This window comes from Malus sylvestris, chromosome 14 (assembly GCF_916048215.2).
Source record: "Malus sylvestris chromosome 14, drMalSylv7.2, whole genome shotgun sequence".
NCBI classification, from domain to species: domain Eukaryota; kingdom Viridiplantae; phylum Streptophyta; class Magnoliopsida; order Rosales; family Rosaceae; genus Malus; species Malus sylvestris.
In genome coordinates, this window is record NC_062273.1 from 1,333,830 (window position 1) to 1,341,894 (window position 8,065).

Genomic DNA, 8,065 nt, shown 5'->3' on the forward strand with positions numbered 1-8,065 from the left:
CAAGGGCAATGATGATTAGAATTGAATTAACTGATTTCTGTATATTGAAAACCTGCATTTTGAGCAATATTAGTAGATAATTTAGATCTAATTCAACTGCTAGCACTAGCTCCTGTTTGTACCATACTTGACCAATCCCGAAACTACTGAGGACCCATCAACATTATACCTTCAAGGACCCATAAGAGTTTCCCTCAAACCAGGAGGCCAATCACAGCGTGACATGTGTCGACATCAGAAGCCAATCATAGCGCGACACGTGTCAACATTAGGAGCCAATCACAACACGACACGTGTCAATGTCAAAACAAAGCTAGAAACTCTCTTCTATAAAAGGAGATCATTCTCCCACAATATTTCCTAATGTCATTTGTACTAAATCATTCACTAGTACTCACTAAAGGAGAGCTTGAACCTATGTACTTGTGTAAACCCTTCACAATTAATGAGAACTCTTCTACTCCGTGGACATAGCCAATCTGGGTGAACCACGTACATTTTGTGTTTGCTTCCCTATCCCTATCCATTTGCATACTTATCCACACTAGTGACTGGAGCAATCTAGCGAATGTAAAAAACTTGACACTTTCTGTTGTACCAAAGTCCTCACTGATTTTGTGCATCAACAGCTCCAACTCCAGTTTAAGTACAATTCCACACATAGTAAATGAAGAACAGAAATTAGAATTTCAAACAGATGACAATGTCGACTTTGGAGATTGGAATATCTCCAAGGTTTCTAGTAAAAACATTTACAAAAAGAAATGGTTAGTAGCCTCTTTTAGAAGTGAACACCACGTCAAAACAATTGAAAAAGCTTATGCTCTTAGTAAAGAACATGAAACTTGTCAATTATTCACACCAGAACAAATCAAAACTCATAGAAAAGATGGTTACAATTAAAATCACATAGGTTTAGTCCAAATAGCAGCCAAGCCCTTAACAAGAAGATGCCTCAATACCTTTATTTTGTTATGTCTCTGAGATGCAAGATTAAGTGACTTTAGTGATACCATTCTTGGAATGATTGAGTCAAGTCTTTACAACGGACCAATTCATTTTGATTGTTTCCCAGATCTCATAATAAGTTTTTCAGACCCCCACATGCTGAAAACACTCACATTAAACATAAAAACTTCAGGGTACCATGTCCTTGAAGGAGTCCAACCATTAGTTTTAATTTTCAGAGTCTACTATAAAGTCACAGGGACAAACATGAATTTCTAAGCCTTAGTTAAAAGTCCTAGAGACCATACACTCATAATCCAAACTAATCAAGAAAATGCCAACATAAAAAAACCCAGAACCATTAGGTGGTCATATATCAGCTTACCTTCAGATTGGTGTTTGGTTAATGAAAGCAAGCCAGTTGGTATCCAAAATAGTTTAGTCAATCTAGACAACATATAACAATATTTTAATGGAACAGTTAAAATCAACTTTGACTGTCCAGTCATAAAATCAAGTGACCACCTTCATGAATTAGCCCAATCACACAAATCATTAGAACCAAGTAGGAATTCTTTTTCTGGATTAACATCAACCGATATGGTGGGTTGAGATCAAAATTTAATCAATTCCTTAGTCAATAGAAAATTAAAGGCAGTAGAAACTAGCATAGCAGTCACCCAACAAGAATTAATCAATGACCTGATTAACATAAAACTAAACTCAATAGAAACAGCCTCTCAGGTGACTCACCTAAGATATCAACCCAATACTCAAAATCAAGGAGAACAAATCTCTCCAACAGAATCCGACTTCGAAGCAAGTCAAATCAACCATCAATTATTCGTATTAAACAAACCATTCAAAATTCGATAGAAGAAACTCAATGTTGACATCGAAGCAACAGAAAATATTCTCAGAAGGAATATTTTTTGAAATAAATATACAAAAGAACAAAAATTGGACATTTACAATAAATGGACTAATTTCTTGAAAAAGCACATATTTGAAATATTTTTCTTCGATTTCGTTGAAAAATATTACGAGTCTAAAGTAAGTTAGAAGTCATCACCAAAGAAAATTAGGTTAAAGAAAACAAAACCATAGTCTCTTCTAGTCACCCTCCACAAGAAACAATTTTAATTACAACTGCAAACACACAAGTACCAGCCACTCCTTTCAAACTTTCAAAAGAAGATGTAGGAGTCAAGCCAGTCATCGAACAATTAGACAAAATTGAAACCAAAATAAATAGACTTTCTCAACCAAAACCAACAATTAGGGAAAACCCCTTAGTCAACTTCCCAGAGCTAGTTTCAGAATATCATGAACGAAATATTTAATCAATACAACCATTTCTCAATTGTTTATATTAACGATGTTCTCATGTATTCCAAATCGATAGATAAATATTGGAAACACTTAAACATGTTTGCTAGGATTATTAAGTCGAATGGATTAGTTATCTCAGCAACCAAAATTAAGTTATTCCAAACCAAAATTAGGTTTTTAGGATACAATATCCACTAGTCAACCATTCAACCAATAGATAGAGTAATTCAATTTGCAGATAAGTTTCCAAATGAAATCACTGACAAAACCTAATTACAGAGATTTCTAGGATCTTTAAATTATGTTACAGAATTTTATCCACATCTTAGACAACAATACAAACCCTTGTTTGATTGTCTAAAAGAAAATCCCTCATCATGGTCCAATACTCATACTTCCATAGTTAAACAAATCAAATCACATGTTAAGACTTTAACCTGTCTTGACATTCCAACTCTTAATTCCGTTAAAATTGTTGAAACTGATGTCTCTGAAATTGGTTACGGGGGTATTCTCAAACAATCAATTTCTTCCGGATCTCCTGAACAAATTGTTCATTTCCATTCAGGAATATGAAATCCAGCACAAAATAATTATAATACTATTAAGAAAGAAATACTATCTATAGTATTATGTATTAGTAAATTTCAAGATGATTTATTAAATCAAAAGTTTTTAATCAGAGTCGATTGCAAATCTGCAAAACATGTTTTACAAAAAGATGTTCAAAATATTGCATCAAATCAGATTTTTGCACGATGGCAAACTATTTTAAGTTTTTATTTTATTTTGAAATTAAATACATCAAAGGTAGTCAAAATTGCATCCCTGATTTCCTAACCAGAGAATTTATGCAGGGAATGAATGACAGCAAGAATACTTGATCAGATGAGGCTTTCATCCACTCTACCACCACCATCAGTCAAACAAGAATCAAGCCTAGATTCTTCATTGGCCTTAGCCATTTACAACCGATTCACTCTTTTAGGTTCAATAATAGGAAACCTTAAACCAAACTACCAATCACCACGTCCCAATTATCAAACGACATTAGCTAGTCAATATGATCCTTATTCAACCCCAACACACCAATCATCATCATCCCAACCAGTCAGTTATACCAAAACATCACCATATGTCAAGAAAAACCCCATTGAATATCTTTTTAGTATCCATTTCAATCTCAATCAAGAACAAGCACCAGAAAAATTAGCCAAAACTATCTTTCCACCTAATTTCCATTATCATCCTACAAAGCCACATAAAACAGTTAAATACTATCAAGCCATCCGTAGCGAAATTGAGTCCATTTCAATCAAACATCTTTACAAAAAAACCCATAAAAACAAAATCCTCTACCATTATTTTTACATTGGAAGGTTTCTAACCGAATCAAATTAGAGAATCCCCCTTTACAAAACCAAACCTCTTCATACCCAATATGTCCACATTCCTAATAACCATTACAATTACTTTTGTTTGTACCATACTTGATCAATCCCGAAACTACTGAGCACTAGTCAATGTTATATCGTCAATGACCCATAAGAGTTTCCCTCAAACCAGGAGGCCAATCACAGCGCGACACGTGTCGACATCAGAAGCCAAACATAGTGCGACACGTGTCAACATCAGAAGCCAATCACAACCCGACATGTGTCAATGTCAAAACAAAGCTAGAAACTCTCTTCTATAAAAGGAGATCATTCTCCCACAATATTTCCTAATGTCATTTGTACCAAATCATTCACTAGTACTCACTAAAGGAGAGCTTAAACCTATGTACTTGTGTAAACCTTTCACAATTAATAAGAACTCCTCTACTCCGTGAACGTAGCCAATCTGGGTGAACCACGTACATTTTGTGTTTGTTTCCCTGTCTCTATCGATCTACATACTTATCCACACTAGTGACCAGAGCAATCTAACGAATGTCACAAACTTAACACTTTTTGTTGTACCAAAGTCCTCACTGATTTTGTGCATCAACATTTGGCGCCGTATGTGGGAAAGACACTTATTCCCACTCTCTTCAGATTTGTTAAGCTGGTTTCCACCATTCGTACACTCTCTTTTGACTAGGCATCCCTTTTCCAACATGTGGAGCAAAGGAATCCACAACACACAGAATGACACCTCTCTTGTACCTGGTGCGAAGCAACGAAAGAAGGAACAAAAGAAGTTTGCTCTTCAGGCTAAAGTCGATGAGTTGGAGGCTCAGAACAATAAGATAACGATGAAGAATGCGATCATCTAAGAATAGTATGAGAAGGCCTTCGAGATGTTCCACGAGGCTAGATATACTAAAACACACGAGCTCATCACCCATGTGGAAGTCAACCATCAACTGGGTGCCCCCCAATGCGGATGGTCATTTGCCCTCGACATGGGTATTCCTGTTGAAGAGCGAGCTACTCATCGAAATGGCAACCAACATGAGACTTCTCTCAACCCAGTTGCTTCGACTCGAAGCAGGAGGAGTGGAGGAAGACACCTCCTTACAGAATAAGTAGAAGGATCGAAAGCCGTCTTTCGCAACTGTCGAGACTTTCTAAAGCAACATCGAGACAATCCCATCCATGTAAGCTTGAAGATCAATGACCCAAGGGTCTCTGAAAGACTCGGTCTCCTCCCATGTCCCAGGCCGACTACCAATTTGGGGAAGGGGAACAAGTCCTAGAGAAACACGAAGGTATAGGGGACTCAGAGATGTTCCAACAAACATACCTTGGAAGTCAGTACGGCGAGTCTAGGGAAAAATCACATGCTCTTGATCAAACCTTCCTACTTCCAAGAGGAGATGGAGATTTACGAAAGAAAGCTTTAGTGGTACATGACTCCACTCAGGACCCTCTTATCCTACAACTCCTTAAGGAAGTAAACAAGTTGAAGGCCGAACGACAAGCTGAGATACCTGATTGGAACCAACCTAGGCCTGACCCTCTTACAAGGAGGATCATCGACGCCTTCTCCAAGCAAAGACAAAACAGAAGCTTGGCTTGCAACTCTATACTGGAAAGGAGGACCCGATTGAACACCTTAACCTTTTTTAGTCCACCATGGCATACCGGATGCACACCGACAAAAAGTGATGTCTTCTCTTCCTCTCTACCCTTTCTGGCAGAGCTCTAAATTGGTATTGCTGTCTTCCACCTGAGACGGTAGACTCATTTGAGGAATTGAGGAAACTGTTTGTTTCTCAACATATTTTCCAGACTGATCGCTTACACTCTGCGAATGACTTGTACACTATTTTCCAGAAGCCAGATGAGTCATTATGTATGTATACTGACTGCTTCAGCCATGAGTATTCTCATTGTGCCAAGCCAGACGACAAGACTGCCCTCAAAGCCTTCACTGCAGGCCTACGTGACTGTTTATTTAAGTACATAATTAATGACAACACTTGGAAAACTTACTCTGAGGTGATGGCACAGACTTACAACAATGCCTCTGCCGAGGCAAAGACATATCAAGGGAAACCCCCCACAGCCACACCTTATCAGCAAGTAGGAAGTGGAAGCCAGATCCAACCAAATGAGAAGACCTCGACCTTCCAAACGGCAGCGGTGCCTCCCTCTACCTTACTTAATACTTCGCCAAGTCAACAGACATATCAATCTCAAGGCAAAAGGAAAGATTTCCATCTTCACTAGTCTTATTTTAGTAAAAGGAGTAAGGGACACTATCGCGATAACCAAGGGTATCGCCACGATAATGCCCACCCCCAGGCAGTCAACACAGTGGGCTAAGAACGTGTCAGGACATTCCCTACCCCGAGGTATGAGACATACACACCTTTGGACGCCACATGCGTGGCCATCTACCCTAGCATAACATACCTGATACCGAAGCTAATGTCGAGGCAGTCGGGTTACAAGCCCACAAAGAACACGGGCACATTTTGCTGCTACCACGAGCATAACGGCCATGACAGCGAGAAATGTATCACCCTTCGTGATCATATTGAAGCTTTGGCGCGTGAAGGAAAAATTGATCGATTCCTCTTTCACCCTTCAAGGGATAACCGTAACCAAAGCCAAGTGAATGTGATATATTTCATAAGCGGTGGCACACCCATATCTGAATCTTCCAATAGGGCCACGAAAAACAGCGAACGAGCTTTAAGGCCTGGCCACCAAGTGTTTCACGTGGAAGACATCAGGGGATGAAAGTATCAAAAGCCTAACTGTGATCCAATATGCTTCTACCCAGAGGAAGAAAGAGGTATTATCTACCCTCACAACGACTCACTGATCGTGGAGGCTCATATAGCCAATTTTGAAGTACGACGAATCCTGGTAGACATGGGGGTTTCGGTCAATATCATGTTTGTTGAAGCTTTCAGAGCACTTAATGTAGCTGAACACTTGCTCGATTGCTCGATTTCTCTTCTGATAAGCTTTTCCGATGATATCGTGCAACCTTTAGGGAGCATACACTTACCTTTCACCATTGGTACAGGCCCTTACACAGCTACCATTACCACTAACTTCCTGGTGGTTGATTGCCCAACGGCATACAATGTCATCTTCGGACGCATAGGCATCGATGATCTCAAGGCCATGGTATCCACACATATGTTGTTGATGAAATTTCCAACCCCTATGGCAATGGTTACATAAGAGAATATCAACTTAGTGCACAATCATGTTACAACACTTCGGTTAAGCAACATCACCTGACTGTGCCCAAGGAAACTCTTTCTATACATGACCAAGTCATAAAGACCAGCCCAGACGAAGCCAACTTGGATCTTCACGATGGCAACAGTCAACCCGACGATCCTCGAGACAACTCTTTCACCTAACAAGCACAACCCGCTGAAGAGTTAGAGAAGTTTTCTATCTCAAAAGATTATCCAGATCGCATGGTGAAGATTGGCACCATCTTGTCACCACCCATTCGGTTGACATTGATCTCTTTTTTGCAAGAGAATACTGAGGTCTTCGCCTGGTCATACAAGGACATGCCAGGCATCTATTCCGATATCATATGTCATCGCTTGAGTATTAACCCCAAGACCAAGCCGGTGAGTCAGAAGTGAAGATCTTATGACGCTCAACGATATGAAGCAATGAAGGCAAAAGTTGAAAAACTCAAAGGCATATGCTTCGTCCGTGAAGTCAATTATCTAACGTGGGTAGCAAATGTTGTCTTTGTTAAGAAGAATCCGACCAAGGAAAGTCTCAAGCTTTCAAAGGTCTTGTGAAGAATGTGTGTCGATTACATCGACCTAAAAAATGATGCCCGAATGATAGCTTTCCTCTTCCTTTCATAGACAGACTTATAGACTCTACGGCAAGGTGTCAACTAGGGGAGCACTTATGCCCAACAAGAGTTATAGTCACCAACAAAGTCTTATTGCAAGCCAACAACAACTTCAGTGCATGGCATACGAAGATCAAGCTATTCAGCCCTTTTACATCTACTTCAGATATTTCTCCTCTGTAAAAATGCAAACACTACAACTCGTAGAAAGCTTCACACACTTTTGATCAAGATAGTGTGAAGCAAAACCAATTTATGAAGCCAACAAGAGCTTCATCAAAGGAGTTCAACCACAATTCTCAAAAGCTTCACACACTCTTGATCAAGATAATGTGAAGCAAAACCAATTTATGGTAACAACAAGAGCTTCATCAAAGGAGTTCAACCACAATTCTCAAAAGCTTCACACACTCTTGATTAAGACAGTGTGAAGCAAAACCAATTTATGGTGCCAACAAGAGCTTCATCAATGGAGGGCAACCACAATTCTCAAAAGCTTCACACACTCTTGATC